This window comes from Oryctolagus cuniculus, chromosome 13 (assembly GCF_051225735.1).
Source record: "Oryctolagus cuniculus isolate XC-2025 breed Fujian yellow rabbit chromosome 13, ASM5122573v1, whole genome shotgun sequence".
In the NCBI taxonomy this organism is placed as follows: domain Eukaryota; kingdom Metazoa; phylum Chordata; class Mammalia; order Lagomorpha; family Leporidae; genus Oryctolagus; species Oryctolagus cuniculus.
Genome location: NC_142879.1, coordinates 89,910,878 through 89,925,712, shown reverse-complemented (window position 1 = coordinate 89,925,712; position 14,835 = coordinate 89,910,878). Strand labels below are relative to the sequence as shown.

Below are 14,835 nucleotides of genomic sequence, written 5' to 3'. Positions count from 1 at the left end.
ACTCCACTTCCAAATCAATTTCATGTTAATATCCCTGGGAAGCAATGGATAATAGCTCAAATTCTTTCCTTCCTGTCATCTAATTTGGAAAACTGTAACCTCAATGGGGACTTGAGAACCTGGTCTTGCACAGTTGTAGCCATATAGAAAGTGAACGAACAGATTGGAGATCTCTCTGCTTCTCTTTCCTTCTCTCTTTGTCTCTGTGTCTCTCTGCCTTTTTTATCATATTAAAATATTTAATTACTTATTTGAAAGAGTTACAGAGAGAGGGAGAGACAGAAATCTTCCACCACCTAATTCATTTTTGAGATGACTTTAATAGCCAGTGTGTGACCAGGTTGAAGCCAGGAGCTTTTCCTCTGATGTGCGTGGCAGCATCCCAGGCACTTGGACCATCTTTCCCTGCTTTTTCAGTCCATTGGTAAGGACCTGGATCAGAAATGGAATAGCTGGTACTTGAACTGGTGCACATACAGGATGCCAATGTAACAGATATCAGCTTTGTCCACTGCACCACAACCACCAGCTCCTCTTTCTGCCTTTCCAATAAATAAATCTTTTGAAAAAGAACTGAAGGTAGTAAAAGTCATCATGACAGCAATGGCAAATTTATTGAAGTGATCTATTTTCTTAAAGATCTATTTATGAATTTGAATGGCAGCACTAGAAAGAGAGAGTGGGAGAGATGGATCTTCCTCCTGGTTTGTTCACTCCTCAAATGGCTGCAATGACTGTGGCTAGGCAAGACTGATATCAGGAGCCAGGGGCTTCTTCCAGGTCTCTCACATGGGTGCAGGAGCCCCAATATTTGAGTCACCCTGTGCTGCTTTTCCAGACACATTAGCAGAGAACTGGATCCGTTTGGAGAATTAATGTCTATGATACTCTCCTTGCAGTTGAAGGATTTAGAATCCATTTCAATTATGGGTGGGCCAAGTACAATGTCTTCCAATTGTCCAAGGTTTGGATTAGATGGGTTCTGAGAAATTTTGTTACAATAGTTATTAATCATAACTCTCAGTTTAAGCTTTTCTTACCAAATTTTCATATTTGCTGATGTTTATATCTATGGGAAAATTGGGTCTCTGGATTGCAACCAATGAAAGCACCCAGACTAACAGTAATAAGGCCAACAGTCAGCAGAATGATGTCCAGCTGAACTGAAATAGCTTTTCTTATTTGGTAGAGGGGTTACCTCCTGCATTATACTGACATACTGACACAGACAATAGATATTGGAGCCTGTCCCTTCTGCCAAATGGAGAATGCCACATTTTGGTCCATCATATATATATATTTATATATTATGATATATTGTGGTGAGCAATTCGGACTAGACTAAGTTACTGGAATTAAGACTTATTCTATGCATCTGCTCTCCCACAATATGGCGCTGGGAGAGAAGAAAACAGCTTCTACACAGCTGCCTCCAGTTCAGCCAATAAACTGTAGGACTTGCTCCTGATTGGAGGAGAGCAGCGTACTCGGCGTGTGGGCAGCCGAGTTGGGATTGGCGGAGGAGGACTATAAAGGAGGAGAGAGACGGCATGCACCAGGAACATCTAAGGGGAACATCTATCCGAATAACACCTGTGCAGCCCCCAGAGAGCCGGCCGGCGGTGTGCCGCTCCCCTGCGGAAGTGGGGAGTGTGGCCAGGGGGAACCGCCCTTCCACGGAGGCAGAAGGGACAGTAGCAACCCGGGAAGAACCAGCAGCAGACCCGGGGAGGGCCAAGCAGACGAAAGAACAGCGCAGGGTCCTGTGTCGTTCCTCCACGAAGAGGGGGAGTGACATAATGGTGCCGTGACTCGGATATGAAGCCTAGGCAGGGCTTAGTGTCGTTCCTCCACGAAGACGGGGAGTGACAATATATAATATATTATATATTTCTATACATAGTATATAATTACATATAATTATTATAAATATATAATATATAATTATTATATATAAATTTATTTTTATAAATAAGTACATATTTATTTCTGATCCAGCTCCTTACCAATGGATTGAACAAGCAGTGAAAGATGGTCTAAGTGCCTGGGATGCTGCCACACACATCGGAGATGAAGCTCCTGGCTTCAACACGGCCACACTCTGGCTACTGAAGTCATCTCAATAGTATATATATATAATTACATATATAATAATTATAATAAAGTATATAATATATTATATGATAAATTATAATATATTTTATATATGAATATATTTATATACATAAATATATGTAAATAAATGTAAATATATGTATAAAGTTTTTATTTATGTATTTGACAGGTGTACTTACAGACAGTGAGAGGAAGAGACAGAGAGAAAGGTCTTCCATATGCTCATTTACTCCCCTAATGACTGCAATGTCTGCAGCTGGGCCAATCTGAGCTAGGAGCTTCCAGGTCTCCCACATTTTGGCAGGGACCAAAGCACTTGGAACAGCTTCTACTGCTTTCCCAGGCTATTGCAGAGAGCTGGATGGGAAAAGGAGAAATGGGGACTAGAACTGGTGCTCATATGGGGTGCCAGCACTGCAGGTAAAGGATTACACCACTGCACCACAGTGCTGGCCCCAGTCTATCCTTTATTAAGGAGATCTCAGTAATCTTGTTCAGGTATTGCTGTCCTATATTCATGGCCAAAGCCCTAGCAGGCAACATGGTTTGGAGAATCATAAGCACAAGGTGTGTAGGAGACTTCATTTCTCATGCAGCACAGTTAATAACAAGGTTCCAAGTGGGGAAATTACTTGCATCATAGTCTTTGAGAACTAATGGACATCACAGGTGATCTAAACAATTTAGAAGGTTTCTGAGCCCCTAGAGTGAAAAAGTCACTGGGAGCACAAGGACAGTGCCTAGAGTTTATTTTGATGGATTTTGGCCCCTTTCATTGGAGGGAGGCCCAAAGAAGCTGGACTGATTTGTAAACCTCAGAAGTGTCTTTTCAAGGTGAAGGCAAACTGAGACTCAGGGGTTTTTGGAAAACTTGGAACAAAACACATTTCCCACACTTGGTTAAGACACATCATTTATCTATTGATTTTCATCAGATCTGTTAACATTAGGTATAAGGTACAGTGGACATGGTGGATGGTATACAGCAATATGATTTTAGTAATATATCATGAGGTGCTTTTTTTTACTGGATTTAGCAGGTAAAATTGGGCTACCTAATGGGATATAGCAGGAATAATCACCTTTTTGTTAAATAAATCTGAGGTAATAAATGTTAGTGTATGAAGACATTGAGTTTTCTTTATTGGGCCTTCTTGGCTATTTTAATCTGGGATCTGCGAATTCTCATTTTCTCTAGGCAAGTTGTAACTGAAAATCTTTATTTTATTCTTCATCATGTTGGACCAACTCTGCTGCTTCTGGGATTTTTTTAGTACATCTGACAATTGGAAATTTAGACAATAGTATAGTTAAAAAGAGATGTACCAAGTAAAGTATTTATTTTTATTCTGATACATATTTTTGAATTCTTCTGAAATTCCTATTGAGTATCCTTGTTAAATTTAGTTGCATCCTAGGTTAAGACGTATTGGAGGCAGGACCCATGGCTCAATAAGCTAATCCTCCACCTGCGACGCAGGCACATCGAGTTCTAGTCCTGGTGGGAGCGCCAGATTCTGTCCCAGTTGCTCCTCTTCCAGTCCAGCTCTCTGCTATGGCCCAGGAGTGCAGTGGAGGATGGCTCAAGTGCTTGGGCCTTGCACCTGCATGGGAGACCAGGAGGAAGCACCTGGCTCCTGGCTTTGGATCAGTGCAGTGTGCTATTTAGGACATCTGCCATTCTATGGTTCTGCTGTGTATCTCATTTCCCATGTTGAATCATTCTCTCCCTTTTTGATTCTATCAGCTAGTATTTGCAGACACTATTCTTGTTTATGTGATCCCTTTGGTTCTTAGTCCTATCATTACGATCAATTGTGAACAGAAATTGATGACTGAGACTAGTGAGATGGCATTGGTACATGCCATCTCGATGGGATTGAATTCAAATCCCCTGGTATGTTTCTAACTCTACTGTTTGAGGTAAGTCAGCTTGAGCATGTCCGGAATTGCACATCTCTTCCCTCTCTTATTCCCACTCTTATATTTAACAGCAATCACTTTTCAGTTAAGTTACAGCACTTAAGAAGAATTGTGTATTGATTACAGTATTCAACCAAAAGTATTAAGTAGAACAAACAAACAAAAAAATACTAAGAGGGATAACATATTAAGCTGCTCATCAACAGTCAGGGTGAGGGCTGATCAAGTCACTGTTTCTTATAGTGTTCATTTCACTTTAACAGGTTTCTTTTCTGATTTATTTATTTATTTGGAAGTCAGAGTTACACAGATAGTGAACAAGAGGAAGAGAGAGAGCGAAAGGTTCTCCATCTGCTGGTTCACTCCCCAGATGGCCTAACACATGAGAGATATGCCAATCTGAAGCCAGGAGCCAGGACCTCTTCAGGGTCTCCCATGCAGATTCAGGGGCCCAAGGACTTGGGCCAACTTCCTACTGCTCTCCCAGGCTATAGCAGACAACTGGATGGAAAGTGGAGTAGCCTGGACTTGAACCAGCCTCCATATGGGATGCCCACACTGCATGCAGTGGTTATACTGGCTACACCACAGCACTGGCCTCAAGACAATGCTCTAAAATGATGCATTAATTATTCCCAAATATTGAAAAGTGGCATGGTACACATTTGAATGTGTTGTTTTGTACTAGTTGTAGAAACAGTTTAAAATATATTTAGATTTAAAAATGCAAGCTTTGATCTAAAGTTTTACTTTCCCCTAAGGTGCCTGTTTGGAAACTGAGAGATCATTGAAGTCTCAAGATAGAGTACAACTGATCTTATCCAAGCCTCCTTTATCACATGAGGATGCTAAATGCCAAGCCCAGAGAAGTAAAGTGAATTGTTCAAGGTCACATGGGTAAGTTGTAGCAGGGATAATTCTATATTAGCATTAGGTATCCTGATACATAGGCCACTGTTCTGTCAATTTCATACTCCTTCTGGAGTTAAAGATTCTAAGTTGTGGAAAATTAAGTTTGGAAATTTAGTGGTTGCTATGTTGTTATGGTGAGAAATTTCTGTGTATAGCTATGAGTTGCTTAAATTTTATTCAATATATTTTTCTAGTATGTTTGCTATTTATTTGAAATGTATAACAAATAGCTTCATCTATTTGCCAAAAGAATTTTTTAAAGATTTATTTATATTATTTGAAAGTCAGAATTACACAGAGAGAGAAGGAGAGGCAGAGAGAGTGGTCTTCCATTCACTGGTTCACTCCACAGTTGGCCTCCATGGCTGGAGCTGTGCTGACTGGAAGGCAGGAACCAGGAGCCTCTTCCTGGTCTCCTATGCAGGTGCAGGGGCCCAAGGACTTGTACCATTTTATAGTGTTTCCCAGGCCATAGCAGAGAGCTGGATAGGAAGTGGAGCAGCCAGGTCTTGAACTGATGCCCCTATGGAATACCAGCACTGCAGGTGGCAGCCTCACCCACTATGCCACAGTGCCAGCCCTTGCCAAAAGAATTTATAGAAGCTATTCCATATATACACTTAACAATTATTTAGTTACTTGACATGAACTATCCCTGCATATTTGAAAATTTTGAATGGTATCACTTGGGTTTTAAGAATGTTATATTTTAGGTCTCTTAATATTTTTAGTGATGATGTTTTAAAGGCCCTTTCTGTTTTATGGAAAATGATAAGGATTTTGTTTTACAATGGCCATAGTATTACCACTTAAAGCAATAGATTAAATAACACTTTTAAACAAAGTCATTTAATACTGAATTCTAACACACTGGTATATTTCAAAGTGAGAAACTGGATTTCTTTCAGATATTCTAAAGAAGAATGATAATCAAAATTGAAGACATCTACAGTTTTTAATCCCTTGTTTTAAATATTGGTCATAATGGTCCAATTTAGAGTTTTAATTTTAATTAGCTTTTAAAAGATTCAATATGGTTTATAGAAAAAATTCAGAGAACATAATTATATACTCAACCTCCCTCCCTTCTTTTTCCTTCTTTCTCATTTTTTTTAGCTTATGGAATGACATTTTCAGTTTACATTACATTAAAAAGGGTTGTTGAATCAAGGGACAAGTTTAACAGGCAAAAAGCAAAAAGATCGTAATTTAGAGGGAATACAGACAATGGCTCTAAACAATATTTGAATATCACATCCAAACAATATTTGAAGAAATTGATAAAATAAATATTTTAATTTCTCCTACTAAAATGCTCAGAGAAAGTCTTTCATTATTTATCAAATATTAGTGCAAAAATATGGATTTAAATGATCCCAAAAAGTGATGAATTTTTGTGTAATAAAGTCCAATTTTTGTCAAGGCTTTTTGACAGTCTCTCAGAAAACTTATGTTTGTGAATGGGAAGAATAATATCAAAATGTCCATACTACCAAAAGCAATTTGCAAATTCAATGCAATTCCAATCAACATACCAACGATGTTCTTCTAAGAGCTAGAAAAAATGATGCTAAAATTCATATAGAAACATGAGAGATGCTTAACATCTAAAGCAATATTATAAAACAAAAAAAAGCTGGAGACATCACACCATATTTTAAGACATATTACAGGGGTCAGCACTATGACAAAGCAGGTAAAGTCACCGTCTGCAGTGCCGGCATCTCATATGGGTGCCAGTATGTTTCCCAGCTGCTCCGCTTCTTATACCCCTCTCTGGTATAGCCTGAGAAAAAGGTAGAAAATGGCCAAAGTCTTTGGGCCCCTGCACCTGCATAGAGACCTGGAAGAAGCTCCTGACACTTGGATTCAGATCAACACAGCTCCAGCCATTGTGGCCATTTGGGGAGTAAACCAGTGGATGGAAGACCTCGCTCTCTCTCTGCCTCTACCTCTCTGTGACTCTGCCTTTCAAATAAATAAATAAACTGCAAAAAAAAAAAACACAAAAAGAAGAAGTGTTAGCACTGATATAATAACAGACACATAGTTCAATGGAAAAAACTAGGTAGCATAGAAATAAACCCAAATTTCTACCAGCAACTCATATTTAACAAAGGAACTAAAATGAACTGGAGAAAGAAGAATCTCTTTCACAAGTGGTGCAGAGGAACTTGATGATCCAAATGTAGAAGCCTGAAAATAGACTCCAACATCTCTTACACTATGTGAAAGTGAACTCACAGTGAATTAAAATGTAATCATAAGACCCAAACCCAAGTAAACATAGGGGAACTCTAAATATTGTCAACACACAATAGCTTTTGGGTAAGATTCCAATAGCAATAGTCACAAAAATAAAAACAGAGACATTTGAGTATATCCAACTAAGATACTTCTTCACAACAAAGTAAACATCAAAGTGTAGATACAATGAACAGATGGCAGGAAAAATTAAAACTCTGAATGTTTACAGATTTCCAGAACATTTACATGAATTGGAAAATCTCCAAAAAATACAGTGAAGAAACAGGCAAGGATCTGAATAGACATTTCTCAGAAGAAATGTAAATGGTCAAAACATGTGAATATGCCCGATGTCACTAGCCATTATGTAAATATAAATCAGAACACCATATCAGTCTCCAACACCTGTGGGAGAATACAACACTCAGGTGTTTGTGTGTGCAGCAAGTGCGTTTAGAGGACCCTGTTCACCTCTGGAGAGCAGAGCCTACGGGGAGACAAAGAAACCTTACTGCTTTCCTAATGGGCTTATTAAGTTCTTGACCAGTGCCTGTTAGTCTTGCCACAAACTTTCTAGTCTCACTACTTTCCTTCTTCTTCCTCTTCTCTGTGGCTTGTAAAATAGTATACATTCTGTATACTGTGGATACTTTAGATTTATTTTATTCCTTCGGTCTCCTATGAAGTTCCTCCACAAAAACACAGCCCTCAAAATATTCATTCATTTATGCAGTCTGCAGATTTCATGCGCTACTAAATTCCAAATAGTATGTTAAAGGCAAGATCTAGGCCTAAGAGAAAAGTGGTCTGAATTCTTTGCCTAGAAGAGGATTTGGGACATAGTAGAATTTTGGTGAAGTGCTATGTGAATGACATGCACTCAGTAAATGAGTAATCTAAAGCATACACTGCATTCAAGCAACACAGCAGCCCTACTCACCTCAGGTAGAGCAATTGAGAGGAATAATGTGAAGACAAATAAGACATCAATAAGTTGAATAACAGAGAAAACACAAAATGAGATAGATGCCAACATTACTGAGCTATTTTTGAGGAATTAAATTGATAGAGGGGCTGGCATTGTGGCCAAGTGGGGTAAGCTGCAATCTGTGAGGCCAGCATATCATGTGAGTTTCACTTTGAGCTTAGGAATCTCCACTTCCAATTTAGCTCACTGCTAAACACCTGGGAAACCAGCAGAAGATGGACGAAGGACTTGGGTCCTTGCCACTGATGTGGGAGACTTGGATGAAGCTCCTGACTTCAGCATGCCCCAGGCTCAACTGTTGAAACTCTCTGGGGTGTGAGCCAGCAGATGAAAGCTATCTCTGTCTTTCCCCCTCTCTCTAAATCCACTTTTCAAATAAACAAAGATTTAATAAACAAATTAACTCATTTCAAAATACACAAAAACATGAACAATACTCTATCATCTTTATGCCAAAATGATCAAAAATAACAAATGCTAGAGAGCATATGGGAAAAGAAAACCGTCATATATGGTGGGTGAAAACACAAATTAGTACAGATGTTATGCAGAACAGTATGGACTTTCCTTAAAAAGGATAAAAATTGGGCCGGTGCTGTTGTGCAGCGCATGAGGGGCCAGCATCCCATTTGGGTGCCAGTTCTAGTTCCAGCTGCTCTTCTTCCAATCCAGCTCTCTGCTATCTCCTGGGATAGCAGTAGAAGATGGCCCAAGTGCTTGGGCCCATGCACCCATGTGGGAGACCCAGAGGAAGCTCCTGTCTCCAGGTTTCAGAATGGCATAGCTCTGGCCTTTGTAGTCATCTGTAGAGTGAAGCAGCTAATGGAGGACCTCTCTGTGTCTCTACCTCTATTGTAACTCTTTCAAATAAATAACAAAAATTTAAAATAAGATAAAAATTGACCTACCATTTGAGAGTTATCTTGCTCTTAGCTATATAGAATAAGGAAATTTTATTAGAAGGAAAGGAGAAGAGCATATCAAAGATACAGCAATTTTCCCATAACACAGCCACTATAACACAGTTCACTGCAGCCAGGATTTGAAACCAATCTAGCTATCCATCAATGAAAAATATGGACAGGGCAACTTCATTTAGATTCAAAAAAAGAACAAAATATTATTAAATTAATTGAAATAAGCCAGAAGCAGGAACACAAATGTCACCTGGTCCTTGTCACATGTGGAAGTGAAAGAAAATAATGGATCTGAACACAGAACTGTGATTACTAGAGGCTGAGAAGGGAAGCAGCTAGGGATAGAGGGGGATTGGATAATAGGTATCAAAATACAAAGAGGCAGAAAGAACTTCTGGTGTTCCATAATATAATGAGATGTCTACATTCAACCATATTAGGTTCTGTGTAAAGAACTGAAAGAGAGGAGCTGGTAGTCTCAAATCATGGAGAAGAATTAGAAACTGTAGTTGCTTGGGGGCCAGCATTATGGCACAGTGGGCTAATGCCCTGGCCTGAAGCACCAGCATCCCATGTGGGTACCAGTTCTAGTCCTGGCTGCTCCTCTTCTGATCCAACTCTCTGCTATGGCCTGGGAAAGCAGTAGAAGGTGGCCCAAGTCCTTGGGTCCCTGCACCCAAGTGGGAGATCTGGAAGAAGCTCCTGGTTCCTGGCATCAGATTGGCAGAGCTCCGGCCATTGGGGCCACCTGGGGAGTGAACCAGCAGAGGAAGACCTCTCTCTCTCTCTGCTGCTACTTCTTTCTGTAACTCTGTCTTTCAAATAAATAAATCTTTAAAAAATTAATAAAACTGTAGTTGCTTAGCTTGATCACTTTTTACTGCATAAATGTGTGCAAATATTGCACTACACCCTGTAATAATGCATGACTAGGACACATTAATCACAAATTATTTCAATGAAATTTTAAAAATTAGAAGCATTTCTTTATATTAACAATGAACTATTTGAAAATGAAATTAGAAAAACATTTCCATGCATAGCAGCATAACAACCAGGAACCAATGTCTTCAGTGTTATCAGTGATGAATCAGATTCACAGCCCTCAGCACTGTTTTTGCCATAGACCTTACCATGGCAATTGTGGGCATATAGTAGTGAATCAATGGACAGGAATCCTTTGTCTCTATATCTGTTAAATAAACAAACAAGGAATTCATCAAAGAAAAAGAGATATCAATTTGGATGCCAGGCACAAAAACACATGCACTTGAGCTATCCTCCAGTTTGTGATGCCAACAAATCTTTCAGACATGTTACATTTTCAGAGACTTTTCTGTAATCTTGCTAAGCTTTCTGGAAATCTGCCTTATAGCAAAGGGTTTCCCAATTCCATTACACTCATGATTTTTCTTTTGTGTGAGTTATTAGTTTACCATCTAGAGATAATTTATGGTACAAAACTTTTCTATGCATGCATGTTTTCTCATTTGTGAGTCTATTCATGGGAATTAAAGACTGATTTATAGCAGAAATACTTTTTCCAAATTCATTGCATAGACTTTTGTTCCTTATGAATTCTCTGAAGTCTGTTGATGTCTAATTTCTGGCTAAAGGTTTTATCGTATTTACAGCATGCAAAGAGTACCACCTTTTGTGAATTCTGTATCTATACAAGCCTGAAATAAAGAAAATGTTTTTGCACAAACAGTATACGCCTAAGAAACCACCTGTGTCAATTCTCTGATGTACCATTGACTTCTGACAAACAACCTTTTCACACTAATAATATATATAAGCTTTCCCCTTTACATGAGTCTCTGTTGGATAGGATGTGATTTCCAGCAAAAGGTTTTGTCACATACTTACATGAATTTTGGAGAAAAGCTCTTCCACATTCATTATATTGTTAAGGTCTCTCCCTTCTTCAAAGTCCATGATGGATTATGAGGCATTACCTATGTGAAATGACTTTCTCACATTTATTTCATTCATTAGATATATATGTTGTGCATTCTGATATAAGGAGAGATTTGGGCAGAGCTTTCCAACACTCATTACACCCATAAGGTTTCTCTCCCACGTGAATTCCCTGTTGTCTTATGAGGTATGGCTTCTAATTAAAGAGATTTTACTTTCAAAGGAGTTTTTCCCTATATGAATTTGATGATGTACAATGAGGGCTGAATTATGGTAAAAGGCTCTGAGTCATTACATTCATAAAATTGCTCCCCATGAGAATTCTTTTATGTTTGATGAGTTCTGATTTGCACCACAAAGGCTTATTCACATGTATTACATTCATGCATTTCTCCCCTTGGTGAATTCTCTAATATTTCATGAGATATAACTGGAACAAAAAGGTCATGTAGAAAATTCCTTGTGTGGATTCTCTGATATCTTATGAGTTATGAAGTACAGCAAAGAGGTTTTCCACCATCCTTCCATCCATAAAACCTACCTAAATTGAGCAACAAAGATATAGAAAATGTAGACACACACATAATCAGATGGAAATGATATCAGTAATAAGTACCCTCGCCGCCAAGAAAACCCCAGGACTGGATGGCTTCACTGCTGAATTCTAACAGACATTTAAAGCACTAACTGCAATTCTTCTCAAGTTATTCAAAACAATTGAGAGAGAGGTGATTCTCCCAAATTCTTTCTATGAAGCCAGCATCACCTTCATTCCTAAACCTGAAAAAAGTGCAACAAAGAAAGTAATTATAGACCAACTTCCCTGATGAACATACATGCAAAGATCTGCAACAGAATTCTGGCCAATTGAATCCAACAATGCATCAGAAAGATCATCCACCCAGACCAAGTGGGATTTATCCTTGGTATGCAAGGATGGGACCAAAGGCTTTTCCACAGTCATTTCATTTATAAGCTTTCTCCATGGTGTGAAGGCTCTGATACTTTCTGAGGTTTGACTTCTCAGCAAAGGTTTTTCCACAGTCATTACACTCATAAGGTTTCCCCCCAGTACAAATTGTCTGATGCTTTGTGAGCTTTGACTTCTCAGCAAAGGCTTTTCCACAATGATTGCATTCATAAGGTTTCTCCCCTGTGTGACTTCTCTAATGCATTTTGAGTTGTGATTTCTGGCCAAAGCTTTTTCCGCAGGCATTGCATTCATAATGCTTGTCTTCTGTGTGAATTCTCTGATGCTTTCTGAGGTTTGCCTTCTGGCCAAAGGCTTTTCTGCAGTCATTGCATTCATAAGGCGTATCCCCTGTGTGAATTATCTGATGATTTATGAGGTGTGGCTTCTGGCCAAAGAGTTTTCCATAGTCATTGCACTCATAAACGCTTATCCCCTGTGTGACTTCTCTGATGATTTATGAGGTTTGACTTCTGGCCCAAGGTTTTTCCACAGTCATTGCATTCATAAGGTTTCTCCCCTGTGTGACTTCTCTGATGTTTGTGAGTGTTGATTTCTGGCCAAAAGCTTTTCCACAATGATTACATTCATAAGGTTTCTCCCCTGTGTGAATTCTCTGATGATTTAGGAGGTTTTCCTTCTGGCCAAAGAGTGTTCCATAGTCATTACATTCATAAGGTTTCTCACCTGTGTGAATTCTCTGATGATTTATGAGGTTTGAATTCTGGCCCAAGGTTTTTCCACAGTCATTGCATTCATAAGGTTTCTCCCCTGTGTGACTTCTCTGATGATTTGTGAGTGTTGATTTCTGGCCAAAAGCTTTTCCACAATGATTACACTCATAAGGTTTCTCCCCTGTGTGAATTCTCTGATGATTTAAGAGGTTTGCCTTCTGGCCAAAGAATTTTCCACAGTCATTACATTCATAAGGTTTCTCACCTGTGTGAATTCTCTGATGATTTATGAGGTGTTTCTTCTGGCCAAAGAACTTCCCACAGTCATTACATTTATAAGATTTCAACCCTGTGTGAATTCTCTGATGTCTAATGAGATCTGACTTCTGGTGAGTGGTTTCTCCACAATCATTACACACATGAGGGTTTTCCACTTATATGAGTGCTGTGATGGAGGGTATGGCAGAATTTAACACTGAATGACTTCCCACAAGGTTTACATGCATAGGATTTCTTCCCTATATTTGGTCTATGATTCAGTCTAACATGTGATTGGTAAATAACAGGTTCCACAGGCCCAATATACTTATAAACGTTCTCTCTTTTGGGACTTTGTTGATGTATACTGAGGTTAGAATTCTTATGGAAATCTTGTACTATTTGAGTTGTCTTGCCAATAGTGGCAATTGACTTATTACAGGTTTCTACCATAAAAAGCTTCTCAGATTCACAGAATATATTCTTGCTTTTGAAGACTTTCCCTTGTCCAATTTGTTCAAGTGCCTGCTCCTTGATCTGAATATTGTGCTGTTGATTAAGACGTTCACAGAACTGGAGAGTGTTCCCAGGTACCTTAGTAGCACAAAATTTCTCTCCAGCTTGTAGTTGATCAGGCCCACAATGGGGACACATATTGTGACATATACTGCATTGTTCAGGTTTTATTCCTGAATAGTTTCTCTTTTTGATACTCAGTTTTGGAATATGGCTTATACTTAAATTAAGTGTTTTTCTGAATTCAACTCCCTTGGGAGTTAATGTCTTATTATTTGTCATAACATCCTGATGCAGATTTTTCTCCAGACTTTTCTGGTTGGTCTTAATCAGTTAATCCAGTTTCATGGCAACTGAAGTGAGAAAAAAAATGATGTCACTACATCAAATATAATTGTTTCTTCTAGCATACTCGTGTAAAAGGAATGAAGTTACTTGTATTTAAGAGGGATAAGATGTTAGGAAAAGTTCTGCATTTGTGCCTCCTCACACAGGGCACCAAAATGTTAGGAAAAGAGATGTAGAATAGAGGAGAAAATGTATGAATTTACAGCCAAACAGAATTTATTCAGAGAAAATTAATCCACAGAGGTGGGTGACCAACTGCCTGTCTGTACAAGATGGAGCATGAAGGCTCCAATTCCCAGGGGCCAGACCTTTTTGAGGAGGGCTAAGGCTGGGCATGAGGGTAGGGTGCAGCAGTGGAGGGGAATTCCAGGAACTGGGTGGGGGCCTTAGGAACCTGGAAAATAATGCAGGCTGGGGTATGAAGGCAATAGGCTGTGAGACCCAATTGAGTTTCAAGGGCAAGGAATACATTCCAAAGTTTATCTACTTTGGGCAATGAGGGAGAATGGCTCAGGCTTATATCCTCGTTCCATCATAAGATTTTCAAAAAATGATTAGAAGATACATATTTATGAATATACAGGTTTTCTCCATTATACATTAATATATTAAATTGTATCCATAGATTTTCCAATGTTCATCCATGATCCTGTTTACTACCAGAATTTTTTCCAAGTATGATTGAATGGTTTTTGTGGTAAGATGTCTTAAGTCACTGCTTGGGATGCCTGTATCTCAAAACAGTGCCAGTTTAAGCCGAGGCTACTCTGCTTCCAATACAGCTCTGAGATAATAGATACTGGAAAGCAGCAGATAATGGTTCATGTGCTTGGGACCCTGTGATAGAGATGAGTAGGTGAAATTCCAGGCTTCTGGCTTCAGATTAGTCATAACTGTTGATAGTATTTGGGGAGAGAGCTAATAGAAAATCTATTCCTCACTGTTTCTCTCTCACTTTCTACTTTCACAAAAATGAATAAGAGTTCACAGAATGGACTAATATTTAATAAATATATTCACCTGTAATCTAGAAACCAATTTTTCCCT

At 38.9% G+C, this 14,835-nt stretch overlaps 2 long non-coding RNA genes across 2 annotated transcripts in view; one reads left to right on the top strand and one right to left on the bottom strand.

Annotated features, from left to right (window-relative positions):
* Positions 1-4,930, top strand: part of LOC149122730 (uncharacterized) — a 304,723-nt gene extending 299,793 nt beyond the window's left edge. The window contains exon 4 of the long non-coding RNA XR_016219380.1: positions 4,800-4,930. This is a non-coding gene — a long non-coding RNA (uncharacterized LOC149122730). The remainder of the gene's footprint in view (positions 1-4,799) is intronic.
* Positions 1-14,835, bottom strand: part of LOC149122729 (uncharacterized) — a 295,211-nt gene that overhangs the window by 211,859 nt on the left and 68,517 nt on the right. The gene's annotated exons all lie outside the window — the stretch shown is intronic.